Source organism: Ictidomys tridecemlineatus, chromosome 11 (genome assembly GCF_052094955.1).
Source record: "Ictidomys tridecemlineatus isolate mIctTri1 chromosome 11, mIctTri1.hap1, whole genome shotgun sequence".
Lineage (NCBI taxonomy): Eukaryota > Metazoa > Chordata > Mammalia > Rodentia > Sciuridae > Ictidomys > Ictidomys tridecemlineatus.
In genome coordinates, this window is record NC_135487.1 from 32875181 (window position 1) to 32892228 (window position 17048).

At 35.7% G+C, this 17048-nt stretch overlaps 1 protein-coding gene and 1 non-coding gene across 5 annotated transcripts in view; both read right to left on the reverse strand.

Annotated features, from left to right (window-relative positions):
• Eif2b3 (eukaryotic translation initiation factor 2B subunit gamma) overlaps window positions 1-17048 on the reverse strand; it is a 109797-nt gene that overhangs the window by 45422 nt on the left and 47327 nt on the right. The window lies entirely within an intron of this gene.
• On the reverse strand, window positions 8189-8294 carry LOC120891028 (U6 spliceosomal RNA). Its single transcript, XR_005735465.1, has one exon. It is a non-coding gene; the product is annotated as a U6 spliceosomal RNA (small nuclear RNA).

Consider the following 17048-nt stretch of genomic DNA (forward strand, 5'->3'; position numbering starts at 1 on the left):
AACAAATGGTGGTGGGAAAACTGGAAATCCATATACAACAAAATGAAATTAAACCTCTATCTCTCAATATGCATGAAACTCAACTCAAAGTAGATCAAGGACCTAGGAATTAAACCAGAGACCCTGCAAATAATAGAAGAAATGGTAGGCCCAAATCTCTATCATGTTGGATTAGGCTCCAACTTCCCTAATAAGACTCCTATAGCACAAGAATTAAAACCAAGAATCAATAAATGGGATGGATTCAAACTAAAAAGCTTCTTCTCAGCAAAAGAAACAATCTGTGAGGTGAATAGAAAGCCTACAGAATGGGAACAAATTTTTACCTAATGCACATCAGATAGAGTACTAATCTCTAGGATATATAAAGCACTCAAAAATCTCAACACCAAAAACACAAATAACCCAATCAATAAATGGGGCCAAGGAACTGAACAGACACTTCTCAGAAGAGGATATACAATTAATCAACAAACATATGAAAAAAATGTTCACCATCTCTAGCAATTAGAGAAATACAAATTAAAACCACTCTTAAGATTTCATCTCACTTCAGTCAGAATGGCAGCTATTAAGAATATAAACAACAATAAGTGTTGGCGAGGATGTGAGGGAAAAGGCACACTCATACATTGCTGGTGGGACTGCAATTGGTGCAGCCAATATGGAAAGCAGTATGAAGATTCCTTGGAAAACTTAGAATGGAACCACCATTTGACCCAGCTATCCACTCCTCAGTGTATACCCAAAGGACTTAAAAACAGCACACTACAGGGATGCAGCCACATCAATGTTTATAGCAGTACAGTTCACAATAGCTAAATTGTGGAACCAACCCAGATGTCCTTCAGTAGATGAATGGATAGGGAAACTGTGGTATACATACACAATGGAATATTGTTCAGCATTAAAAGAGAACAAAATCATGGCATCTTCAGGTAAATGGATGAAGTTGGAGAAGTGCTAAGTGAAGAATAAGCCAATCCCCCCAAACCAAAGTCTGAATGTTTTCTTTGATATAAGGATGCTGATTCATAATGGTGATGGGGGAGCATGGGAGGAATACAGGAACTTTAGATGGGGCAACAGGAGGGAGGAGAAGGGGAGGGATATGGGGGTAGGAAAGAGGGTGGAATGAGTGGGACATAATACCCTAAGCACATGTATGAAGACATGAATGGTGTGAATCTACTTTGTGTACAACCAGAGAGTTTAAAAAAATGTGCTCTGTATGTGTAATATGAATTGAATTGCATTCTGCCATCATATTTAACAAATTAGAATAAATAAATAATTTTTAAAAATGAACTTTTCTAGACCCTGTGTGGACACACCATCAGACTTCCAGCACTGCTGTAAATGAGACCTGAAGGATTTCTAGCCTACTGGGAGAACTGGTGTGCATACTGAGAAAGTGTACAGTGACCCAGTGAAGAAAGAAAGCAAGCCTCCACTGATCTAAATGGAATAGATCCTAAGAATTTATATGGCTGCACGGAATAGAATGACTTGTCAAACCAAGTTGAGTTCAAAGTTTAGGAACAGAATAGCTAGGGGTGGGCATAGAATGAGGAAAACTCAGTTGAATAAAACTCAAAATTTAAGAGAAACTTTATCACATGCATTCCTTTACATAAATATGACTGCTAACAAGTAAAGGGAATGTCACAGATGGCTCCTGAATTCAGATGCCAGCCTGAAACAACTCATCAAGCCAGAACAATACCAATGAAGACAAAAGCCTCCTAAGATAACTTAGTTATCCTGAAGTGTTCAACAAAATATAAACAATTCCTTTTTCCATTTGAAGACCTTCAGATAATCAATCTCTTCCTACTTTATTTGGTAGTCTACACTTGTCTCAAAAAAGAAGCATTTTCTCTCCCATTAGAAAAGTTGAAACTAATGTGCTGCTGCATAGTCATTACAATTTAGAAGAAATTAGAGATTAAGAAATGCTTTAAATAAACAAGTTAGCTCAGAACTAGAGGAAAGAGAATGACTTGTGAAGCATGGTTACTTACTAGCTATCTATAATTCTAATGAGAAAATTTGGGACAACCACCTTATTGCATGGCTACCTGGTACTTGCTTTAATAGAAAGGCACCTGACATGCCCTTGTAAATGCATGATTTTGGTGGCACTGTGAGTGGTCAGGAGTACATAAGGAATTATCAAATTAGAGGCCTGCCTATTCAGCAGAGTGAACTGTAACACCATGGTACTCAGGCCCTCTCCAAGAAAGGCAGTGCACTAAAGTAAAAGCCCTGGACTCAAAGCAGCAGATGCTGCCACAGCTGGAAGAATTCTTAAGAGTTCCAAGTGCTACTCTTCATTCTACCAACAGAATAACAAGATGAAATGATTTCTGTCCATGTTAAAAGCAGATCAGGGGTAGGGTTGTATCTCAGTGGTAAAGTGCATGCTTAGTATGTGTGATGCCCTAGGTGTGATCCCTAGTACCAAAACAAATGAATGAATAAATAAAAATGAATAAAAGTAGATTAGTTTATTTCTCTAGATTATAGTTTCCAACCTATATTTGCTGAGTAGCTACCATATGTCAGACTTTCGATGTAGCAGTGAACAAAATGAGCAACTGCATACAGCTTACAGTTTGGTGGAAAATATCAAATACTACAAGTGTGCGATGACTGTGAAAGGTAAGCACAGAATGCTATGGAAACATATAATACTGAACCCAGTGTAGGTTGGAAGAAAACAGAAAGCTTCGCCTTTAAGTTTAGATCTGAAGGAAGAAAGAGTAGGAGAGAAAGAATGGAGATACTAAGATGAGCACTCTGGGTAGAGAAGACAGCAGGTACTAAGGCCTTGAAGCAGACTGGTGAGAATGAGAAACTAGGGCTGGGGATGTGGCTCAAGCGGTAGCGCGCTCGCCTGGTGTGCGTGCGGCCCGGGTTCGATCCTCAGCACCACATACCAACAAAGATGTTGTGTCCGCCGAGAACTGAAAAACAAATATTAAAAATTCTCTCTCCTCTCTCACTCTCTCTTAAAAAAAAAAAAAAAAGAAAGAAAGAAAAAAAAAATGAGAAACTAAAGGAGGATCAGAACTGAAGAAACAGAAAACAAAATAAAGAAAGGTATACATGAGGCTGGAGAGCTTTCAGGCCATATTTAGGATTTTGGTCTAAATTCTAAAGGAAGAAAGACTCAGGTTACAGCTAGCTATAGGTATAGGTAGAGGTTTAAGGTGTCTTTGAGGTTCCTGATTGTTGTTGCTGTTGCCCACATTCAGCTTTCCTTTCTGACTGTTGGTCTAAGATCAACATTAGACAAAGATGCAACAGCATGCATACTCTACCAGCTTCCATTATTGCACAATAAATCCTTTATTCTAATCGCTCACAGCACTTCTGCTTCAAAAATTGCTACTAGGTGAGGTATGGGGCTCATTTCTATAATCTCAGCTACTTGGGAGGCTGAGGCAGGACAGTAAGTTTAAGGAGAAATTGGAAAGCCCTGTCTCAAAGTAAAAGAAAATATAAAAAGGGCTGAAGATATAGCTCAGAGTGTTTGCCTAGCATGTGCAAGGCCCTTGGATCAATCTCTGGTAGTGCAACAAAATTCCACTTAAATCTTCCCTATACTTACAACGATATTATACTCTTTTGTTTGAGAATCAGTGAGTAACTCACTGTTCCTTGTATATAATTTTTCTTTTCCTTTCTGTGCCTTTACTCAACCCATATGCATCCACTTCTTCCAACATGTATAAATCCATAAAACCCCAGTCTCAAACATCATTTTTCACTTTAATCAACCCAATGTTCTCTAACTCATTATCCATTCTGTTGCTCAAACCAGAAATATGGGGCATTTCTGACACTTTTCCATGTCTTATCCCAACTCCTAAGATTTTACTTTCTAAATCCTTCTCTAATTTATCCACTTTTTCTTTCCACCTCCACTATCAATACTCTAGTGATTAGAAATATGTAGTGAGATTGAAACAAATGCAACAGGGTTTTGGGTAAAGATTAAACATAGGCATTAACTCCTACCCCTTCTGAAAACTCATAACCATGGCAAAGTTGTTTTGTTTTTAAAGACAAACCCACAAGGACAAAGACCCTGTGAAAAGATGATGACAAAATTTTGAAAGCTAGAAAACAGAAGGATGTGATACAGATTTTAGTATATCCAAGAAAGTTGAATTGTAAATCAGACATACAAAAAGCTAAAGAATCTAATTTGTCCTGTTGAAACCCTGAAAAGATCAGGAATTGGCAACACAGCTTTTATTCACCCAGGCAGGAGATTGGATTTTTCTCTGCAATCTACAGCCAGTCCCAAAGAAAGGGCTTAAAAATATCGACATGGGTATTTTCTTATAGCCATATCACTTCATAGAAGTGAGAATAAAAGTATAGAAAACGAAGAATAAAAATCTCAGTGCCTACACTGGACAAGACATCCTGGGAAAAGTTTGTGATCCTGGCTTCCAAAAGCCCTTCTATACCCCTGACCCCCACCCCAAACTGTGAATTAGAAAAGTACATTAGGAATTAGGGCTGGTTAGTATCAATGGGGTAAATAGTATTATTAGATTTTCTACAACATCAAGAAAATAATCAAGAGTTTAAACCTTCTTATCTGTTGTCACAGAAACAGATATTTGGCAATGATTTCTGAGGTCTTGACCAAAGTCCTTGAAAGTCCCTAGATATAAATATGTCTAAATCTTCCAAGATGAACTCGTGAACATTTTATTCCATTTGAAAATATCTGTTAGAAGCTTGTTTTAATATTTTCATTACCATTCCAGTAAAAAAACCCTTGACTAGAATTCAAAAAAACAAAGTAGAACATTGGAGAAAAGCTACATGATTTTCTTATTAAGTATTTGGCACAAATACCTTTCACTTATGAACTATTAAAAACACATGTCTGTCAGAAATAAAATAGGAATTTTTGAGCTGGGGGGGTATCTTTAAAGAACAACTAAGCCGATTTCAATTAGAGAAACTGAGGCTTACAGAAACAAAGTGATTTACTCAAGGCCACACAACTGGTTTGTCTCAGAACTAGACTCCAAATTCCTTCAACTTGAATTTCCAGTACAATGCTTTCTATAAGCAATATTCTTTTCAGTTGAGCGCGCTACCACTTGAGCCACATCCCCAGCCCAGCAATATTCTTTTCTACTACACTCAATGCCTGTACAAGTCAGAAAAGCACCAATTAGACATGTGAGAAAGGTGCTGTGCTTTTTCCAAATCTAATGAGGTTGTGAGAATCTGAGCCCTTTGTAATAATTTTTTTGTTTGTTTTTGGGACCAAGAATTTAACCCAAAGGTGCTTAATCAATGAGCACCCCTAACACTTTTCATTTTGAAACAGGGTCTTTCTAAGTTGCTTAGGACCTTGCTAGGCTGCTAAAGTTAGCCTTGAACTTGCAATTGTCCTGCCTCAACCTCCCAAGCTATTGGGATTACAGGTGTGCACCACCGTACCCAGCTTGTTTTTTGTTTTTGTTTTGTTTTCCTTTAGAATAAAGTTACCAGTACTGCCTGATGTCTAAGCTTGCTGGGGAAACTGCTTCTGTACCTGACCACAAGCCTAGCAGGACTCCTGCTCCAACAGGGGTCTTATTCTTTTACTTTTCAGAGCCAAATATGCCTGAAGCCCAACAAAACAATGTCTTTGAAATCAAGTAAATACTGCATTTCTTCATTCTCTCTCTAAGGGAGAAAACACATGGGGTATACATTCTATCATTGTCCTTTTCTTCTATAACCATTATAAAAGTAAGAAAAAATTTAGAAGAGGTTTCTAGTTATCTTACATACAAAAAGGTTTTTTTCCAAGATAAGTCTGACATTTGCCCAACTGAGATTGGCCCCTATCTTTGGAAATTCATTTTTTTTTTAAAAAGGAGACAATGTATTCTCATATTTAAAAAATGAAAATCTTGGGGCTGGGGATGTGGCTCAAGCGGTAGCGCGCTTGCCTGGCATGCGTATGGCCCCGGTTTGATCCTCAGCACCACATACAAACAAAAATGTTGTGTCCGCCGAGAACTAAAAAATAAATATTAAAAAAAAATAAAAAATAAATAAAAAATGAAAATCTGAATCTAATTATCTTTTACCCACCATCTTACTGGGCAGGAGGGGCACAATATCCCCAGAGGACCATAGGAATGGAGGAATAACATTTTTACTACTCATTTATTCAGCCAGTTGCCCTACTATAACTACACACCACAGATCTTGAGTCACTGGGGTGTGAATTCTAAGAAAAACAGGGCAAAAATCTGTCAAAGCCTTTACTTTGACAGCACTCACATTACTACTATAAGAATATAGGAAATGTTCTTTTGATATGGAATAGCAATTGACCTTAGAGTTCTCTGACACCAGAGAGAGTAAAAATCCACTGTTTTTTTTTAATGTATCAGGAAGCCAAATATGATCTGAATTTATGAATAGCTCTCTTGAGAATTCAGAGATTACTTGTAGTCCCAGACTTAAGCAACAACATTTTAAAAAATGTTATTCCATTTGCTTATTATTACTTCAAAAATCAACCATCTACCAAATTTGGTAGCAAACAAAAACTCTCATTTATTATGAGAACTATGATTCTCCAAAAGCCTAACAGTCTGAAATATTTAGTTTTTTTTTAATTTGATCCAACAAATGGTATGTGTCTACTTTTCTTGATGATAGAACTGGTCCTATCTCTCTAGTATGCACAGAAGTTGTTTCAGGAAAGAAGTATGCTTTAAGTTCTTTTGGGGAATCCTTCAAAATTCTGGATATTAAAATCCTAAATGATTTACCGGTAGAATAAAGATGATTTAAAATAAATGCCAACTATAACTCACTGGGTAACTCAAATGTGATATATCCATAAAACAGGATAACATTCAACAACAAAAAGAAATGTATTATCAGCATTGCCAAAAAAAGAAAAAAAAATACAAATGTTTAATAATACTGATATGGTTAAGTAAACAACTGTGTATGTGTGCATGCACACATGCATATTTATGTCTGTAAATATATGTATACACACATATACATATAATATATCATCATATGAATAAATATATACATACATATTCATATAACAGACTATTATGAAGCTATTGAAAATCATGATAAAAAGAATAAGAGATATGAGGACTATGGTAGTTAGGATAATGATCCCTCAAAGATGTCCATATCCTAACCTCTGGAAACTGTAAATATGCTACCTTACATGGCAAAAGGAACTTTGTCAATGTGATTAAGTATATTGAGATGAGGTGATTGCCCTAGATTTTCCTGTGGGACCAATGTAATCACAAAGGTCCTTATAAAAGGAGATAGAAGAGTCAACTGAGTATGTTTTAATATGTCATTTAATTCTCCAGAACCACACAGCCTGAAATGCTCAAAATGGAAACCATACTATGAGGCCTAATTATAACACAACAAATCTAGTGGACTGCTACTTGAATATACTAGACTAAGTTGGTCCTGGGAAGACAGGATGTTACCTGGACTAGCTGGAGCCTCACATTCCACTCTAGACATGGCCTGCGGCCCAAAGAGAATAAGAAACAAAGATCCAAGTAGTTGTTTCAGGTGCTGGATCCAATTTCACAACTATGTCCATCATTCCTGGGTAGCTAAAAATTCCCTCAGATTCTGATAGACAAGTATCAGGACACTGCTGGGCCATAAATCCTAAAATGAATAGTATAGCAGTTTTCTATCTTGGTACATTAGAATCATCTTTTTTTAAAAAGGAGTTTTTTAAAAAACACGTAAGGATCCAGCTTGACATGACTACAGCTATTTTAGTCATAGCCACCATTCTGCCTGCCAGGTAACCCTGGCATGTATCTCAATCCCTATAAAACAAAGTTGTTAACATAATCATCTGAATTTGTGTACAATACCCACTACCACCCTCTTTCTTTCTTTCTTTCTTTTTTTTTTGGGGGGGTATGTAGGATTGAATTCAGGGTTATTTTTCTACTGAGCTACATCCCCAGACTTGTTTATTTTTTATTTTGAGGCAGGGTCTCACTAAGTTGCTTAGGGCTTTGATAAATTGCTGAGGCCGGCCTCGAATTTGCTATCCTCCTGCCTCAGTCTCAGGGTGCTGGGATTACAAGCCTGTGCCACCATGTCTAGCTTTAAAACAAAAACAAAAACAAAACAAAACAAAACCAAAACGAAATGCTTCACAAATTTGCTTGTCATCCTTGTGAAGATGCCATGCTAATCTCTGTATTATTCCAATTTTAGCATACATGGGCTGCTGAAGTGAGCACTCAGGCTGTTTGTTTCTTAACTCATTTTGGACATGTTAGCAGTTTTGGGAAAAGGTCATTCTGGTTGGCTGCAGCTCACCTTTATTTAGTTTAGTGCATAAACCTCTACTGCCTTGGGATGAAGGTATCCTTCAGTCCTGCTACCACCCAAGACATGTTTCTGTTTGTAAGTCCCTAATAAATTATGCTTTGTGCAATCCTGGATCTTTCTGTATTTTTCTTCAGGCTTAGGTATCTTCTGATTTTGGCAGCCAGCTCTCATACACCTGCATTGAGTTTTTCTGAAATAAAATGCTGATCCTGTGCCAACCAAATTAAATGAAAATCTCTATGGGTAGGATCCAGTCATCAATATTTTTTAAAATGCTCCCCAGGTTGACAAGTATTGGTCTCATGAGAAAAGAGAAGAAGAAATCAATGCTTATAGTGGTGAGAGGCTGGAAAGGTTCTGATTGAATGGATGTACACTTTTTATACTATGATCAGTTAGGAGTTATAAGAGACATCAACATTATAGATAGTATTCATCACAGTTTTCATACATGCAGAGACCAATGCAACAAATTTGCTTTCATGGGAAGAAAACAATTTAACTACCCAGAACAGTTTAATTCTACAATTAAACTATGAATGATCACTTCAAGAGTGAGAAAATTTGCTTCACAAGGCAGTGGCAAACCACAGGGAAAACCAGGTCATTATGTGTTGAAGTTTGGATTCTCCAGAATTACACATGTTTAGTAGGGATTAATATCTGTGAAAAGGAGAGAAAGTAGAATTGTGGCAAGAAAAAGACTGAAACAAGATGCAGGTTCCACAAAGCTTCAGCCACCCTGGCAGGTAATTTTGAAGCAAGTGTTGCCTCTCAAAGTGGATTCAGTAAGGCAGAGCAAGACTTCAGACAATGTGTCTTTCTGCAGGTGAGATAAATCCGGAAGTTGGTGACAGCTAGAAGCTGAGAAGCTAGTCCTTCTTTGAAGGGGGATCTTGGCAGCATCTCTCTATCACATAGCAATATAGCAGTGGACAGGTTGATAAGAGGTAGCTTTTTCTAAAGAATTAATTGTAATCCAGGCCTTTCTCTAGGAATACAGGGAAGAAGAATTATGGGACTATTTGTTGCCAATATTGAAACAATAGAAGTCCTTGAAGTTTAATAAGACCAAAAGATGACTATCTATAGCTTTAATATTTTGAATAGAGCTGGTAATTTGTCCAAGATCTCAATAAAGGCATTGTGATGAGGCAGGATACATCCCAAATATAGCCACATGACTTCCTACTTCTGAACTGTATGGGAATCAACTGAGGCTGAAAGCAATGGTGTCAGACCTTTTTCCCCTGAAGATGTGGTTCAACTTCAGTGTTCCCAAGAAATTTTAATTCAAAGTCTACAGATTTAGAATCTTATTAGTCATCTATTACTAAACAATATGTTACCTCAAACTAGGAGGCTTAAAACAACAAACAATATCTCACAATTTAGGTGCTTCAGGAATCTGGGAGTGGTTTAGTTGGGTGATTCTGACTCAGGACCTCTCTCATTAAGCTGCATTCAAGCTGTTGTTTGGAGCAACAGTCATCTTGAGGTTTCATAGGAAAAGACTCTGTTTTCATCATGGCTGCCGACAGGTCTGAGAATATCCACTTCATTTACGGGGGTTGCCAGCCTCCACTCATGGCTGTCTCTACAGTCTGACTAGAACCTTATGTCAATGGCAGCTAGCTTTCCTTTCCCCAAAGCTGAGTTATGACCCAGTTATGAGAAAGTTATGACTTTTTCAGAGAAAAGAGTGGGTAAGAGTGTCAGCGGGCACCAAAGACAGAAATTGCAGTCTTTTTATAACCTGATTTTGGAAGTAACATACCATTACTTCTGCCATAGTCTAACAAATCACTAAATCCAGCTCTATCTCTTGAGGGGAGATGATTCAAAGACATTTATAAATGTATCTTTAAAACACCTATAGAAATTTAATGGAATAGAAAGGTCCAGAGTTTAGTTAGTTTTGCTTCTGCTATTGAGTAAGGAAGAAATGAATAATTCAAAGAAAGTCATTACCCATATCCATTGTACAGTGCTTTCTGAGCAGCCTGGCTTCATTCAACAAGAGCAAAGACCCTCCCCAGCTGGACTCCTCCCCAGTAGGCATTTGTGTTATGGCTACTAAACTAGGAAAGGCCACTTTCCAAAAGCAAGAGCAATGTGTTAACCCACTTGACTATATTCTTCAGGTTTTCACTTGTTTTTGAGACTTTTAAAATTAGGGAAAAATTTTAAAATACACAAAAACATAGAGAAAAAATAATCATACATACTTATACTTTCCAAAATTAATTCTTACTACCTCAGAATTAACAATTCTAATTTTTTAAAACACCATTTGTTTTATGAAAAAAGATGCAGTTAATCTTACAGAACTCAAAGCCTACTTTAGAAAATTACTAACAGTTAAAGTCATCCTAAATCTTATTTCTCGGGAATAAAAATCATTAAAGACACCTCTCTATGTATATATATACACAAATAGACATACCAGTATAAAAACAGGATTATACTACTGAGTATTTTTGAAATAAAAAGTACTTGATCAATCAATAAATATATAAAAAAATGTTCAATATCACTAGCAATTAGAGAACTGCAAATTAAAACTACAGTGAGATTTCATCTCATCCCAGTCAGAAGAGCAATTATCAAGAATATAAGTAAAAGTAAATGTTGGCAAGGATGTGGGGAAACAGGTACACTCATACATTGCTGGTGCAAATTGGTGCAACCAGTCTAGAAAGCAGTATGGAGATTCCTCAGAAAACTTAGAATGGAACCACCATTTGACCTAGTTATTCCACTCCTTGGCATATACCCCAAAGACTTAAAATCAACATACTATTGTAATACAGCCACATTGATGTTTACAGCAGCTCAATTCACAATAGTTAAATTATGGAACCAACTTAGGTGTCCTTCAACAGATGAATGCATAAAGAAAATGTGGTATATAAACATAATGGAATTTTACTCAATCATAAAAAGAATGGCTTTATGACTTTTGCCAGTAAATAGATAAAACTGGAGACTATCATGCTAAGTGAAATAAGCCAATCCCCTCAAACCAAAGGCTGAATGTTCTCTCTGACACGCAGATGCAGAGGTGGGGAGAGAAAGGGAATTCACTGGTTTGGATAGGGTGGAGTGGGGGGAAGGGAGCAAGGATGGGAATGGGAAAGACTGCAGAATGACTCAGACATGACTTTCCTATGTTCATATATGAATGCACGACCTATGTCTTAACTCCACATCATGTACAACCACAAAAATGGGAATTTATACTCCATATATATATAATATGTCAAAATACATTCTACTGTCATGTATAACTAAAAATAACAAATAAAAAAATAAAATAAAAAGTGCTGGGTCTGCGGTTGTGGCTCAGTCGTAGACTGCTCACCTAGCATGTGCGAGGCCCTGGGTTGGATCCTCAGTACCACATATAAATAAATAAAATAAAGGTATTTTGTCCAACTACAACTAAAAAAATAAATATTTTTGAAAAGAATTTTTAAAAAAATGTTATATTTTACTTGTACTTAACAGAAGAAAAAAGAAGTCAAAATGAAAGAACAGTGAGGCCTGTGGCACACTCCTGTAGTCCTAGCGACTTGGAAGCTGAGATAGGAGAATCAGAAGTTCAAAACCAGTCTTGGCAACTTAGCAAGGCCCTAAGCAACTCAGGGAGACCCTGTATCAAAAAAGGACTGGGGATGTTGCCCAGTGGTAATTGCCCCTGGGTTCAATCCCTGGCACCAAAATCAAACCAACAAAAAACTCCCCAAAAGTTGGAGTTTTATTTAAAGTTTTCTCATTTTTTAAACTTCCTTATTATAAAAAAGAACCTATTATCACATAGACATGTTTATTTTCTCTTTAATCTAACTGCCTGATTTTTGGCAGTTTTATTTTTATGATGTTTAGGTTTATGATATCTGAATTATATTCTATAGCCACAATTCCTATAGTTGTATCAGTTCTGTATATAAATGGATTAAATGTTGATGACCATAGCTCCTCTGTTACTAAATGTATTTTTATTCAATTCTTGGTTGCTTTTATTATCAATAAGTTTTTCTTTTTTTTTTTAATATTTATTTATTTTAGTTTTCAGTGGACACAACATCTTTGTTTGTATGTGGTGCTGAGGATCGAACCCGGGTCGCACACATGCCAGGCGAGCACGCTACCGCTTGAGCCACATCCCCAGCCCAATAAGTTTTTCTTTAAGAAGGGCTCATAGGTGATACATCTTTTGAGTTCTTTCATGTTTGAGTATGTCTTCTTGCTGCTTTTATATTTAAATGATATCTTTATTTGTTTATACTATTCCTGAGTTTCACTCTCTTTACCCAAGAACTGTGTAGATATTATTTGTCAGGTACTGAATCCTGTGTAAACCTAATTTTTCCTAATTTCCATGTAAGCTTTTGCCTCTGGATGCTTGAAAAATTCTCTTTATCCCTGAAGCTTAATAAATTTATTTAATCTGGCCAAATTTCCTTGGAACAAAGTGAAATCTGTAGATTTTATGAATGAGGTCCTAGGTTTAATCTTTAACACTAAATAAATAAAATCTGAGTACCCTTTTTAAAAATATATATACATATTTTTAATTATACATGGACACATTATTTATTTATTTTTATGTGGTGCTGAGGCTCGAACCCAGTACTTCACATGTGCGAGGTAAGCACTCTACCTTCGAAGGTGCTTATCAATAATTTAATTCCAAGCAAGTCTCAAAACTCCTCTTAAATGTTGAGATACAAGCTGGCTGCAGTGGTTAGAAAGCTTCAGGAATAATTTCTTCAACCCAAGCCCAAATCTAAATATTCTTTATTTGATTCAGGATATTTTATCATTTTCTTTTAAAAATTAAAATGAAAGTTATCTATGTACATAAAGATGTGAATAATTTTTAAAAAACTTTTAAAATTGTTGATGAACCTTATTTTATTCATTTATTTATATGCAGTGCTGAGAATTGAAACCAGTGTTTCACACATGCAAGGCAAGTATTCTACCACTGAGCCACAATTCCAGCCCATAAAACTTTTAATAAATAAGTTCAGGTGTTTATTTCTTCTTCTACACATTTTCTGTTTTCCTGAAGCATCCACTTTCAATTCTTTTAGTAGACCAGTTTAGCATTTATACCTCTCATTCACATTCTTATATTAGTGTTTCTTGGGTTTTCCACTTCAGAAATTCTCTGGTGAATTCCCACTGTAGAAGATATGATTTCACTTTTTTAAATCACCAATGCTACCACACACTACCACACTTCCTATACTTTCTACCTTCACAATATAATTGGCTTCATATTTTGGTTATAATGCTTAAGTTATTAGGACTTCAGTTCTAGATATTAGCTACTCACTATAGAAGAATGAGATTTATCTGTTTTCTTCAGTCATGACTCCAACATGCTATACCCAGTCATCATTCCAAAGTGAACACATCATAATTTTTGTAAGACTGAGTTAGTGATTACATTATTATGTATATTTAAACATAAGTGGTAGGTGAATCATTCACAATCAATGATTAGTTCTTCCCCTGCATTTTTGTAATTTGCCTTGGTGTTAATAATTGCCTTGTTATTTTTTATTTTTCAAAGGTATGTATCAATAGTTTAATTCCAAGAAAATCACTAAATACCCAAAACTCCTCTTAAATGTTGAGATATAAACTGGCTGCAGTGGCACATGCCCCTGTAATCCCAGTGACTTGGAAGACTGAAGCAGGAAGACTGCAAGTTGAGGTCAGCCTTGGCAACTTAGCAAGACCTTATCTCAAAATAAAATATCAATAAAAAGGGTTGGGGATGTAGCCCAGTGGTAGAGCACCCTTAAGTCCGATCCCTAGTGCCACCGCCAAAAGTTGAGATACATCAGCTATTCTGTCATTTTTATCATAAGACCTATCTATGATCATCTTGAAGAAATTATTCCTGAAGCTTTCTAACTGATTCCAATCTGGTTTGGCTGCTGTTACAATGGGTATATAAGGGGCTGGGGATGTGGCTCAAGCGGTAGCACGCTCGCCTGGCATGCGTGCGGCCCAGGTTCGATCCTCAGCACCACATACCAACAAAGATGTTGTGTCCGCCGAGAACTAAAAAATAAATAGTAAAAATTCTCTCTCTCTCTCTCCTCTCTCACTCTCTTTAAAAAAAAAATAAAATAAAATAAAAAATAAACAGGCTGGGGATATGGCTTGTTAAACGTCCCTGAATTAAAAAACAAAAACAAAAACAATGGGTATATAACATGTTATTATGGAACCTCCCTTCATCATCATCTTGGGGTTTCATCTTTTTCCTATATGGGTTGCCCTTTTCCCTATATTGTGCCTTTATCTTAGTTTATATCAGGACTTGGTGTTATACAGACTATAAGAACTCTTTGAAAACAGATGTACGGAAAACAAATGTCTGAAAAATTCTTAATTTGATTTTCATTCATGATTGATAGTTTTACCAGATAAGATTAAAAAATTTTTAAAGATATTTCTCCATTTTTTTTGTTTTGTTTCTGGTGTTGCTATTATGAAATTCAAAAACCATTTTAATATCATTGTGTATGATATCCCTCTTCTCTTTGGGAGTTTGCAGGATCTTTGTTATAAGAATTATAAAATTTCACAATGACAATCTTGGCATGTTTCTTTTCATACGTTTTGCTGGCACAAATCCAGTTCCTTTCATTCTAAGAAGAAAAAAAAATTTAAAAAATCTTTTGTTGTAGATGGACATAATACCTTTATTTAATTTATTTATTTAGTACTGAGGATTGAACCTAGTGCCTCACAAATGCTAGACAAGCGCTCTACAATGGCACTACAACCCTAGCCCTGCAAAAAATTTTTATTGATGATTTCTTTCCCCTGCATTTCTCTGTTCTCTCTTTCTCAAACTCCATATTAGGAATATGTGACATCTTTGGCTGCTCTTTTAATTGTCCTATCATTTATCTATTTTACATTAATTTGCTACAGAAAACTTTTCAAAAAATTTCATCCAACCATTCTGTTGAATTTTTAATTTAAGTATCAACATTTGTTTATTCTGTAAATGCTCTTTTTAAAATACAACATTTTGCTGGGTGCAATACGCACATCTGTAATAGCAGTTTGGGAGGCTGAAGCAGGAGGATCCTGTTTGAAACCAGCCTCAGCAACTCAGTGAGACCCTGTCTCAAAATTAAAAAATAAAAGGGAATGTGGATGTAGTTCAGTGTTGAAGCATCCCTAGGATCAATTCCCAGTACCTTCACCCCACCAAAAAAACCAAAACTAAACTAAAAATCTCAGCATTTTGCTTTGCTTTGGGATTTACATATGTAATATTCTCTTTTATCTCTCAATGAAGGCAAAGATTTTTTGTTTGTCCACTGCTGAGTCCCTAGGTCCTTGAACTCAAATATTGGTTAAATAAATAAATAAATCTTCCTGAGGATACTCATGTTACCTTTTCTAAAGTTTTCTTTGCATAATTTGTTTCCTGTGAGTTGATTTTTTTCTGTTTTATTTTTGTTTTTTTCCTATTTATTTGTTCTGGCCTCCGAACTAGTAATCCTTGGTTTTCTATTCTAAATTTGAGAGTGTCACAATAAACATCTGATTGGGAGCACTGAACGTGTGATAGGGCCTGTTGACTTTGAAACTGAATATAGGGATTTTTTTCCCCTGATAAATAAAAAAATAAATAAAAATAAAAACATTTTATTTCTTACATACATGACAATAGTGGAGTGCATTACACTCATAATTATCCATTCACAGCACAATCTTTCATAACTCTGTATATAGAGTATGTTCACGCCAAATTATGCCATTATAATATAAGAATATTTTTGAGAAACTCCTTGATGTTCATCTTTAGGTCTTTCCTCTTGAACTATCTATCAGTTATCACAGAGAAGAATCCTCTAATATCCTTGCTTAATGGATGTGGGCCTAGCTGCCAGTTTTTAGAAGCCAAGTGGAAGAAGGAAATTGAGGACCTTCGTACATTTCTTACATTTCATTTTCTACCTGTTCCCTCCAACCTCATCTATTCTTGGTGCCCCATTCTTGTGACTTTCTAGTCTTCTCTCTTTCTTCTAAAATTTGTTATCTTCATTTTCCTTTTCTTTAGCCTTCTGGATTTACACCTTTCTAAAAATCCCTTTATTGTTATTTTAGTGGGGTTTCAGAAGTCATCTTACTTATCTAGTTCTTATATCTTTATTTTATGTTAAAATCATTACAAGAAGTCTTTATATCTTTGAATACATGTTTGGGTCACAGTCTCGTTCTCTATTTCAGAAATATTAATTATATTGAATCATCTTTGCCTTTCATTTCTATTAGATTTTAATTTATTTAACCATGTTCTTCTCTCTATTTTTCTCTTTCTCCTCCCTTTCTCTATCACTTTTTCTTTCTTTCTTTCTAGGCAAGTGCTCCACCACTGAGCGACAGACACTCTCGAGCCCAACCATTTTCTTTTTTATCTAAATCACTGAATGTCTCAAACTATTCCTCTGTGTCAGTAATTTAATTTTCAGCAATATCTATTCTGTTCTTTCCTGTCTTTATAATTATTTAATTAATTTTGTAACTAAATTATTTGGTCCTCAATAATTTCCATTTTAGTTCTATGATGTCCTTTTTTATTAATCTTAATTTGTTGTTTTATCCTTACATCACTG